General features: G+C 42.3%; 1 protein-coding gene across 5 annotated transcripts in view; it reads right to left on the reverse strand.

Moving 5' to 3' along the window:
- Positions 1–22110, reverse strand: part of Znf592 (zinc finger protein 592) — a 49042-nt gene that overhangs the window by 21236 nt on the left and 5696 nt on the right. Inside the window, exons 2-3 of one of the 5 annotated variants that reach the window (XM_052159759.1) lie at positions 11895–12000; positions 3064–3317 (exon numbers count right to left, since the gene is read on the reverse strand). The gene's annotated coding sequence lies outside the window, so the exon portion shown is untranslated. Of the gene's footprint in view, positions 1–1893; positions 2944–3063; positions 3318–11894; positions 12001–12238; positions 12292–17845; positions 17963–22110 lie in introns of those variants that run through there. The other 4 variants (XM_052159743.1, XM_052159752.1, XM_052159735.1 and 1 more) reach the window with 4 other exon arrangements.

Here is a 22110-nt window from a genome sequence, read left to right on the forward strand (position 1 = left end):
TTCTCCTCCTCCCCTTTCTCTTCCTCCTTTTTCTTCTGATTTTTGAGAGAGGGTCTCTATAGCACTGGCTGTCCTGGAACTCAATATGAAAACTACGTTGTCTTTGAATTCACAAAGATCCACCTACCTCTGTCTCCTAAATGCTGGACCAAAGGTTCCACCACCACACCTAGCAGCTGCTGCTGCTTCTATTAAAACCTCTTGTAAAACATTTTTTTATATATATGAATTTTTTGCTCACATGTACATCTGTGTACCACGTGTGAGCCTGGTGCCTCTGTAAGTAAGAAGGGGACAGAATATCCCATTATGGAAGGTTGTAAGTTACTATGTGAATGCTTGGAATCACCTGGGGTCCTTTGATAGAACAAGTGCTATTGCTGGGCAGTGGTGGCACACGCCTGTAATCCCAGCACTCTGGGAGGCAGAGGCAGGCGGATTTCTGAGTTCGAGGCCAGCCTGGTCTACAGAGTGAGTTCCAGGACAGCCAGAGCTACACAGAGAAACCCTGTCTCAAAAAATACCAACCCCCCCCCCCAAAAAAAAGTGCTATTAACAAGTACCATCTCTACAGCTTTCTTAATAAAGACAATGAGATAAAAATAGAAAATATCATAGGATAAAGGTATATTATCTATATAGTCTTAGAGAATTAATCTCAAGGCTGAGGGGATGGATCCTTCTATCTGGGTGCTAGCATCTACAGAAGGACTTTGTCAGTCTGGTTCCAGGACCACATAAAGTGGGAAGGTCATGTGAGACAGATATGTGGAGAATACTAATAATCCTAGCACTTCAGAGGTGAAAGCAGGAAGATCAGAAGTTCAAGGTTATCCTTTCTTACATAGAAGATTCAAGGCCAAGACCTAGGGAAAATGGTTAAATATTCTATTTAACTATTTATTTATTGACTATTATTTAATCAACAAAAACATGGTCAATAATCTACACAGCAACAAAGAAAATTATTTGTTATTTGTAACTTAAAAAAGGCTAATATAAAAGTATTTTCACATGATAATATAACATTAAGTATCTGTTGAAGTTATGATTGAAAAGAAAAAAATTGTTTAGGGTAATGAAATTACTAGCAAGTTATTTTAGTTATTTAGTACACATCTGTTGCACTAATAAATTGCTTCTATAAATTTAAAGGGAAGAAAAAGAAGAGGATTAGAACCACAAGGGAGGCAGGCGGCATGACCACCCCCTGATATCAACAGGTTTGCAGGTTTGCTTTCTTATGTCACAACCACCCAACACTCCAAACCTCCACAAAGAATATCTCCCTGCCTAGGAGTTCTCATGGAAATGAAAAAAGTATATTCCCTCCCCTTGGAAAGATATCCAGTTATGGATAAGTAAAATAGCAATTATTTAAACAGGGTGGGTAGACTGCCTCACTGGAATGAGATTAAAAGTTTTAATCAGAACAGATATTTGTCTCCTGGACTAGGTGCTGGAGTCCATAAACCACAGGCAGATATCAGCATCCCAGTGCTAAGAGAACAATGTGCAGGCAGCACAACCTTCCTGAAGAAATGCCTTTGGGACCTTTGCTTCAGATGTTCTCTCCCTGCTCTCTCCCTGCCTTACAATGCCTAAGGGGAGAAAGCTGAAGAAAGGTAGGGCAGATTGGTCCTGCAGTGCTGGGGAAAAGCACTCAGGAGAGCAGGAACAATAGTCGATAGTAAAACATTTGCTGGAGCCCAGTGTCCTCCAAAAAAAGGTCAGGGGGTTGATGAAGAGGTATTATATCAGAATAAGTAATATTCTCTGTAACTTTAATTTTTTAACGCTATTTTTAATGATGGTTTTGAAACACTTAAACTTCTCTTTTAGCCCACCACCCACCAGAGGTAGTGGAAAAGAAAGGATACAGGGGAAGCAGACCTGTTTAGAAACGATTCTTAGGAGTAACTCCAATCTGTGTTGTCTGAAAATTGGCAGTTTTGTTCACAGGTTAGCAGGAGCAGTTCAATCCACTCGTAAACACTTAATGAAAATATTAGCAGTCCAGTTTAGTAGAGTCTGGTTAGCATCAGCTGTGGCACGACCTAGCAGGAATAGTCAGGTCTCAGCCTCAGCTTGAGTCAGCAGGAGGCACCAGCACCAATGAGAATGCCAGGAAAAGATCTCGGCTGTGCCTCCCTGAGTGAGCAAAGATCAGTGGAGATATGAGAGCAACGAGCATTCAGCTATGTAAGGCGAGCTTAGCCCCCGTCACTGTCCTTGTCATACTCCCTCCCCGGCCTGCCTCAGCACGTGACTTGTCTCAGCTGACTTCACTCTGCCAATCAACCAGAGTCCAAGGAAGTGGTAAGAAACTGCTGCACACCACCAGAAGGTTTTTGGTGTGTTTTCACAAACATAGCTCAACTGCGTAATGTTAGGCAGACTAATATGTGTGTTGATAGCAAAGAATCTTTCATCATGTGTCCTTTCACGTGCTTGTTTTAGTAAACATCCTTTTACCTGTCTTAGTGAACCATTCTTTCACCCGTGTTAGCCTTTCACCTGTGTCTGTTCTAGCTAAACTCCTTCATGCGTTTGCCCCAGCAAAACACCATCCAACATAAGTGACTTTCCAAAGAACCCTTAAGTTTCTACTTCAGTTCTCTCAAAGAAATTCATTACGGGTTTTCAGAGAATGATCAGACATAAAATATATTTGCAAGAAAGTCAGCTAGTGCAGAAGTGATGGTGCCTATCTACAATCTTACCTCTTGGGAAGGCTGAGGCAGGAGGATTGAGAGAAGACTAGGCTAAACTACATAGCAAGACATCATCTTAAAAAATAACAAAAACAAAGATAGGTGTGGTGGCAAACACCTACAACCCCAGCACTCTGGGAGGCAGAGGCTAGAGGATCAGGAGTTCACGGCCAGTCTCAGTTATATCTGAAGTCAGCCTGAGAGTTATATGAGAACTTGCTTTACATTTTTTTCTTAGCAGGGTAGTGGTGTTGCACACTTTTTTTTTTTTTTTTTTTTTTTGGTTTTTTGGATTTGGTTTTTTCGAGACAGGGTTTCTCTGTATAGCCCTGGCTGTCCTGGAACTCACTCTGTAGGCCAGGCTGTCCTCGAACTCAGAAATCCGCCTGCCTCTGCCTCCCAAAGTGCTGGGATTACAGGCGTGCGCCACCACCGCCCAGCCTAATTGTAGCTGTCTTCAGACACTCCAGAAGAGGGCGTCAGATCTCGTTACGGATGTGGTTGCTGGGATTTGAACTCAGGACCTTCGGAAGAGCAGTCAATGCTCTTAACTGCTGAGCCATCTCTCCAGTCCCGGTGTTGTACACCTTTAATGCCATAATTCTGGAAGCAGACACAGATCTTGAGTCAAAGACAGCATGGTCTACAGAGTGAGTTCTGGGATGGCCAAGTCTACACAGAAAAATCATGTCTCAAAAAATTTTTTTTTTCTTTAAATAAAGTAATACTCCCAAGTGTTACAGAGTTGTAATAAAAATAAGTAGTAAAAATCATATGTAGTAATTTATGTGACCTGTTAGAAGAGCAATTTAACAATGCATAAGCAAAGCTACAATTATAACTTCCTCTAGGATCTACTAATTTTTCTAGGAAATTTTACCAAATACTTTAGTAAGGAATAAGAAACATCTTATTTTTGAATGAGATCTCACCAAGTCTAACTGACCAATTAGAATTCTTTGGGAGGTAAAAATAAGTAATTTTATATGACTATAGCAAAATTAGAAGGTAGAACTTCTTGCCTTTAGCAAAATCCTACCCTAAAACATAGCAACTGAGCACCATAGAATCTGAGTGAATATATACCATATGTCTATTTGTGCACGCGGATGTGACTGTCATTTTTCAGTAACTACAAAAATATAAAAAGATGTTAACTCACTGACCAATTCTAGTGTCACGCTTAATGCTTTAAAGTTCCCTAAAATGATGGGTCTCAACCCATGGGATTATCTGCTATGCTTTGGATCTTAAATATCTCCCAAGGATCAGTGTTTTGAAGGCGTAGTTAGCAGTCATGGCTGTACTGAAGGATGATGCAGCTTAGGAGAAGGAAGTCAGACTAGAGGCATGCTTTTGAAGGGGACACTGAGTTCCCAACCCCTTCTTTCTGTTTCACAGAAGCCATGAGATCAGACAGTTACTCTACCACAAGTTTCCTCCATCGTGTTATGATACTTTGTCTCAGGCCCAAAGCAAAAAGGCAAACTGATCATGGACTGAAATCTCAGAAATTATGAACCTAGAAAACAACAATAAAAAAAGAACAAAACCCAAAACATTGATTTTTCTGAACCACGGTCTCACATTTAGAATAACGAGTTTAAGCAATACTGTTCATAAATAAAGAGGTTGGATGTACTGACTAGCTTCATGTCAACTTGGTACAAGCTAGAATATTATGGAAGAGGGCACCTTGAGAAAATGCTCCCACTAGATTGGCATATGGGCAAGCCTGTGGTTCATTTTCTTGACTGATGATTGATGCAGGAGGGCCCAGATCACTACGGGTGGTGCCATCCCTGGGCTGGTGGTGCCATCCCTGGGCTGATAGTCCTGGGTGCCGTAAGAAAGCAGGCCGAGCAAGTCTGAGGAGCAAGGCAGTAAGCAGCACTCCTCTATGGCTTCTGCATCAGGACTTCCTTCTGTGATAGACTTTAAGGCTATAAGATGAAATAAGCTCTTTCTTCTTCAAGTTCCTTTGTCATGGTGTTTATCACAGAAATAGAAACTCTAAGGCAACTGCATATCAGTTTAGAATAGCCCCTTAAAAACACAGCATCGATTTTTCATTGCACATTCAAGGCTTTCCCAGGCAACGTAGTAAGGCTTTATCTCAAAATAAAAAGCAGAAAAAGGGCTTAGGGTGGTATTCAGTGGTAAAACATTTGCCTAGCATGTGCAAAGTCCCAATTTAATCTTCAATACTACAACAAACATGGGAGGGAAAGGGGAGAAAAGAAGAAAATGCATCCCAGTGCAGGAAAAGGTCCTTGAGAGATGAGTGGAACTATGAAACACATGCGAGGAGCCACCAAAATGATTCAATGGGTAAGGGCACTGCAGCCAAACATGCACATGCACACACACAAGACAGACAGGAGAACAGAAGCCAGAGATTATAACCATATCAATTTAGAGAAATGAAGATTTGGGGAGGAGGGGACTGTATAACTAAAGTAGAACCCTGTTCACTCAAATAACAGAAAAGATCAGTATTTTGCTTTTTAAAAAAAACATGTAGACAGCTACGAAATGACTCAATAGTCAGAAAATACATTCAAGATGCTATATAGGTAAAACATATGCAGGGCTAAGTACCTGTACAGAAGATGACATACCTAGCATGTATAAAGACCTGGGTTCAATCCCAATAAATACACACACACAAAGCCATATATACGTGTGTGTGTGTGTGTGTGTGTGTGTGTGTGAAAACAAACATTTAAACCTAGAAGGAAAAAGAAAAGAAAAGCTTTTTTTTTTTTTTTTGGTTTTTTGGATTTGGTCTTTTCGAGACAGGGTTTCTCTGTATAGCCCTGGCTGTCCTGGAACTCACTCTGCAGACCAGGCTGGCCTCGAACTCAGAAATTCGCCTGCCTCTGCCTCCCAGAGTGCTGGGATTACAGGCGTATACCACCACCACCTGGCTAAAAGAAAAGCTTTTAATAGCTAAGAATAGACGACATTGAATACATGGAATTTTTTCTTCCCTTTGCATCAAAAGGTCCAAATTTTAAAAAAAAAAAACAAAAAGACTTCTTGATATCTGCCCAGCTCTGTTGCTAACTAAGGTTGATTATAAAAATAAAAGTTGTGGAGGTTTTTTTTTGGGCGGGGGGGGGGGGGGGTGTTTTGTTTTTTGTTTAGTTTTGTTTTTGCCTGGGAACTGAATGATGAAATGCAGGGTAGAAACCCCTGTTTGAGATTAAATAGTTTCAACAACAATTTCAGGCCTGGTAAAAAGGCTTAGCAGGTTAGGACATTTGCTGTCATGCCTAAAAACCTTGATTTAATTCTTAGGACCCAGAGAACCAATACTCATAAGTCGTCTTCTGACCTCTACCTACACACTAAGTGCCCAAGCACACATACACTAAGTCAATATATACAACATATTTAAGCCAAGCTATGGTGGAGCATGCCTTTAATCCCAGCACTGCAGAGGCAGGTGAATGTCTGAGTTCAAGGCTAGCCTGGTCTACCTAAATTTGCCCAGCTCTTATGTGCATCTAATAAATTCCTATGTAAGTATTGACTCCTAAGGTAGATAAAAAGACCCTTCCATATGCATGTGACAACTCTGTTGGACATAATCTAGATTTGCTTATAGGTCAAGTGACCTAAAATCACAGATGTTCTGAATGACTGGCTGGTCCATTCATGAGACACCTATGGCTCAACCAATTTAAAAAAAAAAAAAAAGGAAAAAAAAAGCCCAACAGCTGTTCCAGTAGACACAGACAAAACAGAATTCTATGGCAAGAATAGGCATTACACAGTAAGAACTGAAGAGGAACTCCAAAAGTCACTATAGACTGCTGCTGCTCTGCCTGTAAAGCGTAAAATTAACAGGGGCCAGTAAGAGAGCTGAGCAGGGAAAGGCACCAACCACCAAGCTCAGGAGCCAGCGTTCAAGCCCAGAACCTACATGGTGGAAGGTGAGGAACAACTCCTACAAGTTGTTCTGTGCCTTCCACACATGTACCATGGCATAACCTACTTTGAAAATGTAGGCTAGATCATGACATACACACACACACACACCACACACACACAAATAAAATGTAATGCACATAAAATAATAATAGTAGTAGTAATACTAACAACATGCAAACAACTGAAACAGATGCTCACAGGCTCCAGGCAGAGCAATTCTGATTCAAGAGGTCTGGGTCAAAGCTTCCTCATTTCTAAATCATTGTTCTAGTCCAACTCTTTTTTTTTTTCTCCGAGACAGGGTTTCTCTGTGTAGCCCTGGCTGTCCTGGAACTCACTCTGCAGACCAGGCTGGCCTCGAACTCAGAAATCCACCTGCCTCTGCCTCCCAGAGTGCTGAGATTACAGAACAACTCCTACAAGTTGTTCTGTGCCTTCCACACATGTACCATGGCATAACCTACTTTGAAAATGTAGGTTAGATCATGACATACACACACACACACACACACACCACACACACACAAATAAAATGTAATGCACATAAAATAATAATAGTAGTAGTAATACTAACAACATGCAAACAACTGAAACAGATGCTCACAGGCTCCAGGCAGAGCAATTCTGATTCAAGAGGTCTGGGTCAAAGCTTCCTCATTTCTAAATCATTGTTCTAGTCCAACTCTTTTTTTTTTTCTCCGAGACAGGGTTTCTCTGTGTAGCCCTGGCTGTCCTGGAACTCACTCTGCAGACCAGGCTGGCCTCGAACTCAGAAATCCACCTGCCTCTGCCTCCCAGAGTGCTGAGATTACAGGCGTGCACCACCACCGCCTGGCTCCAACTCTTGATTTAATGCATAAAAACCTAGGACTCCGAGAAGGGAATTTATCCACAGGTTGCAAAGGTGTATGCTTATGGGGACTCAAGGTTGGAGGCCAGGACCCCGCTCTAGAGCTCATGCCAGCACTGAAGGCACACCGAGGGCCCTTGCTTTACCTACTGCCTCTCATGGCAGAATTCTCTACCATTATTACAGTTGTTTGCTGTCTTGCCTTCACAAGCCCTCGGTAGAAACTCATTCAATTACTTAATTGGCACTTTTAGACTTGGCACTATACGTGGATGTCTGACAGATACCTCATATCTAAGAGACCCAATAGCAACTTTTGATTTCCTCTCACACACATCCTTACTCAGAAAACGACACTGCTAACCTTCCATGTGCTGAGGCCAATTTTTTTCCTACATATTTCCCACCTAACCCACAAGAGAATACCATGCACTTTTAAGATACATCCAAATCCGGCCATTTCTCACTACTAGCAACAGCATCACCTTTCTTCGATTCCCACCATAGCCTAGATTCTGCCTGGCCTATAATAGCCACAGTCAACATAACATCCAAATGCTACTTTGAAAATGTAGGTTAGATCATGGTCCTTCTCTCAACGGGCTCCAACACCATCTTGTCTTATCCAGAGTTAAATCCAGTCTTTCTTGAAGCCTGCACAGCCGGCTGGATCTCACTGGCATGTCTTCTCCATAAGATTCTCTTTCATACCTACTCCTGGGACAAGAGTAGGCACTAGTGAGAGAAGGGGCTTTTCTCAGCTGTCCCCTGACACACTCAGATAGATAGATGGTCCTCATCTTACAATGGGATTATGACGCAGGAAACCCATTTATTTTAAGTTGAAAATGTAAATAAAAAATGTAAGCCTAGGGTTGGTAAGGCAGTCTCTTAGGTGAAGACTGCCAAACCTAACAACCCGAATTTGATCCTCTGGACCCACATGGTTAAAAGAACCAACTCCTCATACATACACTATGGAAATTACAAACAAACTAAAGTACACTGAATAAATGCCTTTTTAAAAATTTTATAAATGACCAATTATCTTCGTCATTTATACACTGTCGGTACACTGTAGCTGTCTTCAGACATACCCGAAGAGGGCATCTGATCTCATTACAGATGACCGTGAGCCACCATGTGGTTGCTGGGATTTGAATTCAGGACCTCTGGAAGAGCAGTCAGTGCTCTTAACCTCTGAGCCATCTCTCTGGCCCCTTACTTTGTGTTTTTAATGTAAGCCTGATGTGGAGGTACATGCCTATACATGCCCCATTCCTTGTGGGGTGGAAGCGGTAAATACTCAGGAGTTTAAGCCAGCTTGGACTACATGAGACCTTGTCTCAAAAGGCAGTTTGAATGTTTCCTTCACAACTCATATTGAAATTTAATGACCATTGTGACATTAAGGGGTAGGACTTGATTTTTCTTCCTTTGGGGTTCAGAAAATGGTAGAAGGTCTCATATAGCCAAAAATGATCCTGTACTCCTAATCCTCTTGCTTCTACCTCCTAAGGGCTGGGAATACACGTAGTCTAGGGTGAGGTTCTTGAGACTAGGACTTAAGGGTTCTACTCTCATGAATGGATAAATGAAGGCAGGAATGGTTCTTTGTTAAAAATGGGGTTCAGCCAGAGTTTTTTTTTCTTTTTTAATCTCACATACATGCCTTCTAGTTCATATTATATAGCACAAAAGCTCCCAAAAGAGATGTGGCCCTTTGATTTTGGAATTCCCAGCCCCGAGAACCGTAAGTCAAATAAATTACTGCCTATACAGGATTCAGCTATGGTATTTCTCTAATAGCAACAGGAAACAAGATGAAAAACAGCCTTACCAAGCAGCATAGATTGACCACACAATCTACTGTACCATGTGGGTGGTTTATCTATGTGATCCCATGGCTAGCTACCAGAAACTGTGGCTCACTGCCACCGCCCAGCAAACAGCCAGAGGACAATGATAATCCAAATTAGAAGTGTGTCTACTGAATGCATATCACTTCACACCATTGTCCATTCAGACTAGAACGTTAGGCACTCAGTGTACCCTTCCCTTCCCCATCCTTCCCTATTCCCTACTCCATGTGCTACCAATCACAGATTTCCCTCCCTCTCTCCGTCACCTTTCTCTTCTCTTCAGAGACCTCTATGGTCTGTCATCATAGCTGCTCAGCATTAAGGGCAAGTCAGCTTCTACTCCAACCTTAATCTTTAGCAAATCGGCCCCAACTAAGGGAGCCTCTCACCAACACCAGGCAGCTGTATTCAGTGTGCCCACTGTGATGTCCCTGTCACTGTATTCACTATAATGTCCCAGCTGTCTTCAGTGTGCCCACTGTGATGTCCCTGTCACTGTATTCACTGTAATGTCCCAGCTGTATTCAGTGTGCCCACTGTGATGTCCCTGTCACTCTAAGGCAGGGGTCTTCTATCTGTGGATCCCAATCCTTTGGGAGTTGAACAACCCTTTCACATATATCAGAAATCCTGCATATCAGATATTTACATTGATTCATGACAATAGCAAAATTATAGTTATGGAGTAGCAATGAAAATAATTTATGGCTGAGGTCACAACAATATGAGAAACTGTATTTAAGGGTCACAACATTAGGAAGGTTGAGAAACAATGCTCTTGAAATAGTAAGGGTCCTTATGTTAGCTGGATGCCTAGATATGAACCCGTGGTCCTAAGGAAACTGCTTCTAAGGAAACTGAGGCAAGAAAATTACTTGAACTTGAAGCTAGCCTTAGTTAAATGGTAAAACCCTACCTCAAAAAGAAAAAAAAAAAAGCCCTTATCTATCTTATTTTTCGAAGACATATAGTGAAACACTTACAAGCTGGGCAGTGGTGGCGCACGCCTTTAAAATCCCAGCACTTGGGAGGCAAAGACAGGCGGATTTCTGAGTTAGAGGCCAGCCTGGTCTACAGAGTGAGTTCCAGGACAGCCAGAGCTATACAGAGAAACCCTGTCTTGAAGAAAAAAAAAAAGAAAGAAAAAATAAAAAAAGAAAAACAACAACAATAAAAAATCCACAAATATGATATATATAGGATTTGCCTCAAAAGTAACAAAAGCAGGAGAATGAGAACAGGGAGTACACAAGTGAAGCAAGATTGGCCATTAACTGAATGATGTTTTTAACCAAATTATTTTCTACAACCCTAAAGTTTCAAGAAAATAGTTCCTTGCCTAGTGGACTCCATGGGTCAAACTAGATAAACTGGAAAATTACATCCATCAGGATAGATTATAATAATAATAATAATAATAATAATAATAATAAAAACAGAAAATAACAATTCTTGGTAAGAATGTGTGAAATTGGAATCCTTGAGCATTGCTAAGAATATAAAATGGCACTGGTGGCCCACCTTTGATCTCAGCACTCAGGAGGCAGAGGGCGGGATCTCTGATTCTGAGGCCAGTCTGGTTTACAGAGGTAGTTCCAGGACAACCAGGCTATGCAGAGAAACTGTTTTGAAAAACTGAATGAATGAATGAATGAATGGTATTGCCACTATGGAAAATTCCTCCAAAATTTTTTTCAAAAATACCAAATGACCCAGAAATCCATTTCTAGGCATATGAGCCAAGCATGAGAATGCAGACCTTTAATCTCACTATTCAAGGGGCTAAAGCAGGAAAGTCAAGTTCAAGGCTAGCTTAGGCTATGCAGCAAGATCCTGCCTCAAAACAAACACATTCATTTTTCTCTCCCTCTCCCTCCTCTCTCCAAGGCTTCAAAATATTTACATGTTCATTCACAGCAGCCATATTTACAATATCCAAAGGTAGGGCAACTCAAGCATCTACCAATGAATGAACTGATAAACAAAATGCCAAATACATAAAAATGGAATGGTATTCAGCCTGAAAAGGATAGATGTTAGAGACTTAACTCAGGGTAGAATGCTTGCCTAGCATGGAGACAGTCTTGTTTCTAGTCATATCACTGCAGAAAGGAAAGGAGGAGAGAAGGAGTTGGGGAAGACAAGAAGATTCAGACACACCACAATATGAACAAACTTGATGACATGATATTAGTGACGATACAGAAAGACAAATATTGAGTGATTCTATTTACATGGCATCCCTAAAGCAGACAAATCAGAGAGAGAGAGAGAGAGAGAGAGAGAGAGAGAGAGAGAGAGCGAGCAGAATGACGGTTGCTGAGAGCGTGGGCAGACAGCTGTCAGATGAAGGGCTGGGTGAGGAATGGTGGCAAAGACTGCCTCACTGCAAATCACTTAATGCCACTATACATTTAAATCAGGAGACTTTGTAGTATTTTACCACCAAAGCACAATAAAAGAACAATAAAGCTCTTTTAGCCAAATTCAGCTCTTCAAGGCCAGCTCAGGTCAACCTGGACATCATACCTTAGTGAGGTTCTCAAAACAAGGGTGTGGTGAGCACTGCTGGGGAAGTGGTGCTGCAGAGAAAGGAAAAACCACCTAGACACATGGTCTAGAATCCAGTCACCACCTATGGAAAGAAGAAAACAAAATGTTTGTAAACGGGTTTAAAGGTAAATGTTAAAGTACAGAAAGAACTTAAGAAAACTAGTAACAACTCTCCCAGCAGAAGCACAACCCTGAGGCAAGCCTCTAACTTCAAAGCTGGTCCCACAGAGGGCAAACTAGTAGCCCAGCCTGCTCCCTCCACCTAGCCCGCACAGGGCGATACAGGGCGATAATCATTAGGGTACCTGAGCAAAACTTACTTGTCACCAAGAACTGCCTGTGGCTGCCTATGTCCTGTATCCAGTTACCTTTCCTGAAAGGTTTAAGAGCTTGAATCACTACTACATTTAATCATGTTTTCTTATTAAAGGGTTTTGTTGCTCAGGTTGTTTTTTGTTTTGTTTTGTTTTTTAATAAAACACATCTGTCTAGGGGGTAAAAATGTAACAGTAATTTCCAACCCCAATAAGGCTGTAAAAAAAAAACACACACAATCTAGTTATTATATTTATCTGGACAGTTATCTTTCTGTCTAGACTGAGCAGATCTATCCCTATACAAACTTATTCTCCTTTGCTACTTATAGTTTCTTTTGGCCCCATGGTTTTGTTGCATCTTGGTTCCTCCTCCACTTCCTAGTCCTCCCTTCTGCCTCCTCCTTCTCTCCCCACCTGCTCCCACTCCTTAAGATCCCCCCAGCTCCCACCCCACTCCCAGTCCCACTTTTCTCCTCTACAGCCCAATCACAGGCTCTAGCCTTTATTTGATGAGTTAAAAAGAAGAGGCTATGTGATCGAATGTTTCTTTGGGGGGGGGGGGAGAATCTCTCTTGAGGAAGCAAAATTAACATCAAAATACAAACAACAGCAGGCAATCCACAACAGAAAAAGAGGAAAGAAAAGGATTCATCTCTTTAATTTGTTTTGTTTTCTTCCCGCTGACCAGGAAGTTGCTAAGTAGCCAGGCTAGCCTTAAACTCTGAGACCCTCCTACCTCTGCCTCGCAGGCGCTGCCTCAAGGGCGTGCATGCAGCTCTAGGCCTTGCTATTTCTTTGATCTCTAATTAAGCCCCTTCTATCCTTTGCTGTCTCAAACTAACAAAACATGAACTAAAAGAAAGTGTAACATCAAAATTAGGGCAAAAGCCAGAGGCTGAGCCTGAAGAGGTCCGAGGAGGTACTGAGTCTATTGTCTAGTGGTGAATAAGTTCTGAATGTACCTGGTTATTCACCCCAAGGGAACCTTAGTGTCTCCAGCCACCTGACTCTGGCCTATTGATCAGAGAGTCTCTGATGTGACTAAACAATCTGGCTGCACAGAAGGGGCTAACAGACTCAAGGCTTTAGTGACCCAGGCTGGCCGTTTCTCCCAAGTCACTGAAATCACAGACTCTGAGTTTGCTGTAAGAACTCTACCCTCACCATACATGAAAATTAGCAATAGGTGAACCACACACAACTAGCACTCAAAGCTCTCAGGCTCCTGCCTACTTCTAAGACCAGGATGCCCTTGTACTAAAAGCTCTGAAGCTTCTAGTAATTTTTCCCACTTCCCAACACCGCATGAATTTTTCTTCAATTTGGTATTGAGACATTGACTATAGCTTTTGTCATAATTATGACAAACCTTAGTGTTGTAAGACCAGGATTAGAAAACATTGTTCTAGTATATCTTTCTAGATTAGAGGCTTTTTTTTTTCAACATCAGAAACACAAAAGTCTGTCAGAGATTCCAGGAACTTATTACATTTAAGCCACTCTACAAATAAACAGAGGTCCAGAGGTGAGGTAATCGGATCAGAAAAGGTATATAAATTGGAAAGAATTTCTGTTACCTGAAAGATTCCCAACATCACAAGTCCCTAACCTAAGGCCTTCCATCACAGGGCCTACAGCGCCTGCTCACGCTAACCACTGGCACTCCGTCCAGCATACTCACACTAACCACTGGTCTCTCTTCAGTGCTAAGGGCTTGTCTAATCAGTAATTCTCAGCCTGGATGAAGCCCTGACTCCAGCACAGTGTCTAAGGGGCCTCTGCACTCATACCTTCCCATTTCCTTAAGCACTCTCACCTGCGAGCTGTCTCCCTTTGCTTTTTCCTCCATGCTGAGCACCCTCTCCCCAGACACTTGCACAGACAGTTCTCACCATCAGATAGCTTTCATCGGGGACATTTCTCTGATTTTCTTATATTCTACTTTGAGGCAGTTTCTCTGTGATGGCCAGGTTGATTCCATCCCTTCTGCCTCAGCCTCCTGACTGCTATGCTTGGCTTCTCACCCACCATCCTTCTAGTCATCATCCATCCACTATCCGTCTAATTTCACTGTGTGGGGTTGGGGGAGGAAGAAAGGGAGAGGGAGGGAGGGAGGGGGGGAGGGAGGGAAGGGAGAAGGAGACTATAGTAGAAATCTGAGTAGAATGCCCGGGAGTCAGCACTCTCCCTCTACCATGTGGATCCCAGGAATGGAACTCAGGTCATCAGCTTGTCTGCAAGCTTCCTTACCCACTGGGCCATCTTCCAGCCCTGACTTCTCCATTTTAAAAATGAAACCCGATGGGCAGTGGTAGCACACACCTTTAATCGCAGCACTCAAGGAAACAGAGGCAGGCACATCTCTGAGTTTGACACCAGCCTGATCTACAGAGCAGAGTCCCAGGACAACAAAAAGAAACCGTGTCTCAAAAAACCATTAATTAATTAAAATAAGAAACTGAGGGACTGGAGAGATGGCTCAGTGATTAAGAGCACTGGCTGCTTTCCCAGAGGATCCAAATTCAAGCACCCACATTGCGGCTTACAACCATCTATAGTTCCAATTCTAGGAGATCCAATCCCATATCTGGTCTCTGCAAGCATCAGGCTCATATATAGTGCATAAACATATACACAGGCAAAATATCCATATACATAAAATAACAAAACAAAACAAAAAAGAAACCAGAGCTGGAGATGTAGCTCAGTAGTATGGACTTTGTCTAGTATGTGGGAGACCCCACATTCAATACCCAGTATCAAAGACAGAAATTTGTCACCTTAAAGCCACCTATCTACCACACTTACTTTATTTTCCTTTTTATACTTCTCACTACCTCTCATATCCAGTACTTTCTTGTTTATTGACAATAAGTCCCTAAATTCCTAGAAAATATGCTCTATAAAGGGAAGATTTTAACCATGTTCTCTGCTGTGTTCCCAGTGCTTAGAACAGTGCCTGGTATACAGCCATCAGAGCTGCAAACCTCAAACCATGACTTGCACCCAGGAGCCTGAGGCAGGGGCCCTGCCAAGTTTGAAGGCAGCCTGCAATGCAGAGACTCTATCTTTAAAAAAGGAAAAGCCTAATGAAACAGAAACTATTTAGAAATAAGCATTTCTAGTCAAATAAGTAATCCTTTTAATGGGCTTGTGAGTTAGATAATCTGTCCTGAGAAACAGCCATACAGCGACAGAAAATGAAGCTGAAAGGAGCTGCTGGAACAGACAGATTTCAGATAGCACCCCAGTGGACCCAGAGCCGTAAGATAAAGGACCACTCCACCAGACAGGAAACACCAAGGATGTGAGCCCTACTCACGAGCACCCATCCTCCTAAGAGCCTCTGCTTCCTACTTCCTCTTCACACTGCAACTGCTTCGGAAACTTGTTTGACACCACAGAGAAGTTGAAGGTTGGGGCACTAAGAGCCTTTGTCAGTGGCTATGCAGCGGACGTCACCCTGTCATCACTGAGTCTCAGTGATACCATTTGTTCCCTCCCAAATCTGCATTCTGACCTGTTGTCTCCTCACTCCGGACCACCTCTAGTCCTTCCCTTATGTCATCACTTTGTGTGACCCTGAGACCAATTCCCCTCAAAACTATTTCATCACGTGATTTACTAAGCTCAAACAAAACAAACCTAAAATAGTTTCTTTCTGCCTATCACCTCAGATTACACCAAAGGGAAGCTTTCCAGAAGCTTCGGAATCTAGACCTAGACCAAGTCCTCGGACCTGATGTTGCAGTAGCTGCTGCTTCACCTCCTCAGAACACCTAGCCACTGCCTTCCCTGTTACATCACTAGTAAGAGACAAGACTGGAGACTATCATAGATTAATTATGTGCAACGTCTACTCTCACCAAAAGCAATCTCACTCTCCTCAGAGCATGTCTTCTTTTTATCTTCCAGCTTCCAACTCTACTCCCACCCCATCTACATCATATGTACACTATATACATGTGCACATACATTCATTCATTCTTCAGTAATAATGCCAATTGTGGTAGTTCATGAGAGTAATTCTAACACCTGGGAGACAAAGCAAGAAGGCTGCAGTAAGCTTGAAGAAAGAGACACTGGTTCATGACAGGGAATCAGAAAGCCTTTCTCAACGGTACTTCCTACTCCCAAAACAGAAATTGGAGGGAATATATCCTCAGTTCAGAAACAAATGGAAGAGCAGTGTGGGTAGGGAGAAGCAGTTTTAGGCGGATGAGCAAACAGGAAAGTCCTGCAACGGCAGCAGAGGGAATGAATGAACAGGAGAGATGAAGAAAAGCCGCTGCAAAGGCTTCTGCTTTTAACATGGATTTTATTTTTAATTATGTGTATGTGCAGGTGTCTCTGTGTAGGTAGGTACATGTGTACAGGTACCTGAGGAAGCCAGAAAAGGTATCATATGGGCTGGAGTTGGAGTTATAAGTGTTTGTGAGCCACCCACCACAGGTGTTGGTCCTCTGCAAGAGAAATATGCACTCTTAACCACTAAGCCATGGACTTGAGGCAAGGGATGATACAGTCTATATTTTATGAGAGATCAGTTTTCTCCTTAAATAATTTTCAAATCCCTTTAACTGAACATTTATTTAAAAGGGGGTGGGGAAATAATCAAATTCCACCTCTATTCGAAAGCCTTCATATCCAATATCAAATACACTTTACCCTTTCACCCAGACAATAGAGTACCAGATAGGCCTGGTATCAGAAAAAACAGTGGCTTAAAAACCTGGCATGAAGCTGGGCAGTGGTGGCACACGCCTTTAAAATCCCAGCACTTGGGAGGCAGAGGCAGGTGGATTTCTGAGTTCGAGGCCAGCCTGGTCTACAGAGTAAGACAGAGTGAGTTCTAGGACAGGCAGGGCTACAGAGAGAAACCCTGTCTCAAAAAAAAAAAAAAAAAAAAAAAAAAAAAAGCCTGGCATGGCTAGGCAGTGCTGGCACACACCTTTAATCCCTTTAATCCCAGAATTTAGGAGTCAGAATCAGGAGGATCTCTGAGTTTGAGGCCAGCCTGGTCTACAGAGCTAGTTCTAAGACTGCCAGGCTACAAAGAGAAACCTTGTCTCACAAATCAAGCAAACAAACAAAAAACTCTGCAACATCTGATAGCCATGAAAGTTTCTAGCCAAGTAGAGTAGCCTTATTTCCTATACTAGGCACCCACTATGTGCCAGACTTTGCTTCAAAACAGACTGTCCCTGTCCATTTCTGGAAAGTATAATCCTAGCACTTGAAAGTAGAAGCAGAAGAATCTGGAATTCAAGGCCAGCCTCAGCTACATAGAAAGTTCAAAACTAACCTGCACTACAGGAGACCCTAACTCAAACTCCAAAAAGCTTCTTTTAGGGGCCAGAAGATGGCTCAGTAGATGAGACACTGACTGCTCTTCTAGAGGATCCGGTTTCTATTTCCAGATCCCAAACGGCAGCTCATAACCATCTGAAATCCAGTTCCATCCTACCCCACCCCCTGGTGGGGTGTGTGTGGGGGGTGGATCTAATACCCCCGTCTGGTATTGCATGCAGGTCAGGCAGTGCAGGCAAAACATCCATAAAATAAAGTAATTAAGAAGGGGAGGAAAAAGCTGGGCAGTGTGGTACACACCTTTAATCCCAGCGCTCAGGATTAAAATGGCCAGCAGATCTCCGAGTTCAATACCAGTCTGGTCTACAGAGAGAATTCCAGGACAGCAGGAACCCTTCTCTCAAACACAGAGGAACCCTATATTGAAACAACAAAACAAAAGAGGAGGGAATTTTAAAAAGGTTTCCTTTGCTACCCTCAATTCTCTCCTCCCACACAAGTGTGTGTCACTACAGTTTTCTTGCCAGTAGTGACTGCCTGAGTCCTAGGCTTTCCCTCAAATTATTTTCTGGTAATTAGTTTACTCTTTTTGTTTGCTTGTTTGTTCTGACACACTGTTTCTCTGTGTAGCCCTGGCTGTCCTAAAACTCCCTCTGTAGACCAGGTTGGCCTCGAACTCAGAAATTCACCTGCCTCTGCCTCCCAAGGCAGACTAGTTTACTCTTTATTCTTTATTATTAAACTACAAGAAGTATAGCCTCTCCCAGGAGTGAGGTTCGAAATGCAAGAGTAATGGCAGATAAGCATGGGGTGCAATGAATTAGGCTCTTTGTGTGGATGGGGCTCCCTCTCAGAGCACAGGTCAGCGGAGACAGGTGACTGAGTATGTAGCTCAGTGATAGAGTGCTATCCTAATGTCTGAACAGCCATGGATTAAATCCCCAGCACCAAAACCAATTAAAGTTGGGTGTGGTAGGGGATCAAGTAATGAAAAATGAAATTATTCGACTGCCACCATTTCCTTCCAAATGGTGTCACTCTATTTTGGGTGTCAGAGATGTTCCCTAGAGATTGGCCCAGCCACCTCAAATGAGTGGCACATAACCACCATTTTCAGAAAGAAAAGCCCTCTCAAACCCTGGTCTAGAAGTAAAGTGTTCTGTAATTGCTTGCAGTGAGAATGCTCCTAAGAGCGAAGTTCATCTCACATGATTCTTTATGCCCTACGAAGCACAGTGCTCTGGGCTGGCCATCAGCAACCCTTTCACACTTGACTATACACTGCCTAGCAATAATGTGCAGGTGCAAAGAAAGCTATACAGGACTTTAAATACAAGTAAAATATTTTTGTGCTAGGGATGATGGCTGACCCTGAAGGCCTGTGGAGGGCAAGCCCAAGGACTGCTGAATTCAAGGACTGCCAGACTTACACTGGGACTACATGGTGAAACTTGGTCTCAAATCAAATAAACAAGGAGCTGGGCATGTGATGTATACATATAATGACAGCACAGAGGCAAGAGAATCAAATATTCAAGACTGGCATATACTGCAGAGAGATTTGAGGTCAGCCCAGGCTATATGAGACCCTGTCTCATAAAATAAAATAAAATAAAATAAAATAAATAAAATAAAATAAAATAAAATAAAATAAAATAAATAAAATAAAATAAAATAAAATAAAATAAAATAAAATAAAATAAAAGCACAAAGAGGCAGAAGCAGACAGATCTGGATCTCTATGAGTTTGAGGCTAGTCTGGTCTACATAGCAAGTTCCAGGCCAGCCAGGACCATATAGATTAACTCTGTCTCAAAAACAAAACAAAACAACACACATACAAAAACAAAACAACACACACACACACACACACACACACAGAGCTAAAACAGAGAGTCCTTCCAGAACAATCTAAACAGTTGCTTGGTGCCCACTCCTGGCCTCTCTCTCCTCTGGAATGACAAAGCTGGGGCTTAGCTTTGTTTTCAGACTTTGGGATAGGATGGGTTGTAGTTACAACCAACCCACACCTTCTAAATTGATTGCTTCAGTCTCACTTTGCCCTTTGTCTTGTACAAGATAACACCTTTGACTTGATAAACTCAACTGGCAGAAAGGAGACCGTTGTAAACTTCAGCAAACTAGGGTATAAACATGAAGTCACAACCAACCCGACTGCCTCCCACTCAGATAGTGTAGGTAACATATCCCTGCCTCCACAGACACAAAGAAGAGACAGTCCCACCTCACCCAAAGGGCCTAAAAGCCTCCAGAAAGGCAGAAATTCTAGGAATGCTTGCTAAACTTACACAGGTTACAAAGTCTCTTCCTTTGCAGTCTCTTACACTCTAAGACTCCATATTCTCAACACTTCTGGCATCTTCCATGTAGATGTGTGGAAGGGAGAGTGAGCCCAGGAGCCCAAACAGTAGACAGCCCAGACCATAGTGGAAACCAGGCCACACCAGAAACAAACTGATTTCTTTAGAAGCTTTCATAAGAAAGCACTCAAGCCACGGGTGGTAGTGCACTCAGGAAGCAGAAGCATGTGGATCTTTTGAGTTCCAGGCTAACATGGTCTACAGACTTCCACAAGGTCTTCAGTGTTTGTCTTCAAAATTCCAAACAGCCAGAGTTACACAGAGAAACCCTTCTTGAAAAACAAAGAAAAGGAGGGAAGGAGGGAAGGAGGGAAGGAGGGAAGGAGGGAAGGAGGGAAGGAAGGAAGGAAGGAAGGAAGGAAGGAAGGAAGGAAGGAAGGAAGGAAGGGAGGGAAGAAGGAAGGAAAGAGGGAAGGAAGGAAGTAAAGGAAGGAGGAAGGAAGGAAGGAAGGGAGGGAGGGAGGGAGGGAGGGAGGGACGAGGGAGGGAAGAGAAGAAGATAGGATTGAGGGAGGAAGAATCCAAACTGCCTGTAATTCTAGCAATGGGGGGGGGGGGGTTGGGGTTTTGGAGTTCCAGGTTAATCTGTAATCCCAGGACTCGAGGGGCTGAAGCAGAATGAATTGAGTTGAAGCTACACTAGACTACAAGACCCTCCACCACCACCTCCACCAACCCCCACAAAGGGACCCAAGTTAGGCTCACACTCTGTTCACTACACCAGGCTCTCTGGATTCAAGGACGATTGCAATCAGAGGTGCTCACCTACTGACTCTGACAAGGCAAGCCATCTCAATGCGCATCTAAAAGCATTTTCCTTCAGGGCAGCCCAGAAGATGCAGTCAATTCCAACAAATTTAACATCATACTTCTTTTATAAGGACACAGCTCAGTTTCAGTTTTTGTTATACAAACTTCAGTGTTTGTCTCCAAAATGAAAGTAGACCTATTCAGTACTTACCATTTTTTATGGAGATGAGATATTAAAGCCTTTATAAAACTCAAATGATAGGAAAAAATACAAAACATAAAATTGAAAAACTACACATTCCACTCAGAGGCAACACCCCATAGACAACTATTCTCCCGAGGGAACAACAACACACAAGTTAGGCTTGGTGCAGCCCTTGCCTTCTTTGAATGATTATTTTTTGTGATAGATCTTTAGAGCTACCTATGAACTACTCAAACTTTTTTCAGTTAAAAAAAAATAAAAGCCAGATTGGTAGTCCATGCCTTTAATCCCAGCAGTTTGGAAGGCAGAGACAGACAGATCTCTGAATGTGAGGGCAGCCTGGTCTATATGAGTTCTAGGACAGCTAGGAAGGCTATGTAGATACTCTTCCTCAAAAAATTAAAATAAAATTCAGCAAACATTTTAAAGTTTCAGAATCTTTCAGGAGCCCCAGTAACTCTGGAGGGTTTTTGTTTTGTTTTGTTTTTTTTAAAGATTTATTTCTTGTATGTGAGTACATTGTACCTCTCTTCAGACACACCAGAAGAGGGCATCAGATCTCATTACAGATGGTTGTGAGCCACCATGTGGTTGCTGGGAAGTGAACTCAGGACCTTTTGAAGAGCAGTCAGTGCTATTAACTGCTGAGCCATCTCTCCAGCCCCAACTCTGGAGGCTTTAAAACTAAAAATAGGCTAAAGCCATGTGGACTTCACACACATATTGACTTGAGACAGAGAATCACTTGCACACATATTCATTCCACTCAACCTTGTGAATCTTTTCACAGCCACAGACATTACATCCTGTCTTGTCTACTGGAGTATGTAATCAGAATGAGGGAGACCATTACCTCTTGATATAACACCTGCAGATTCTGAAATGCAGATGGTAAGGACTTAGCTAAAGTCACAGTAGGATAATCCAAACATTGATGGCAACATCAAACACTAAGTCATTTACTTTTCTGGGATGCATAAAACTATACATTGGATAAATTATATCAAAGTATGCTTTTCTATTAGTCAAAATAAAAGCAAATTTGTCTGAAAAAAGAAAAACCTTTCTTTACCATCCAGAATGTTCCTATTTTTATAAGGGAAAGTTAAACAAACATACATACAAAATAGAGATGTAAACAAAATATCTAATGCAAATTCCAAAAGGGCTGAGAACTGAGACTCAGTGGCCAGCACTTGTTTATCCTGCACAAAGGACGGAGGTTCAAT

Source organism: Apodemus sylvaticus, chromosome 1, assembly GCF_947179515.1.
Source record: "Apodemus sylvaticus chromosome 1, mApoSyl1.1, whole genome shotgun sequence".
NCBI lineage: Eukaryota > Metazoa > Chordata > Mammalia > Rodentia > Muridae > Apodemus > Apodemus sylvaticus.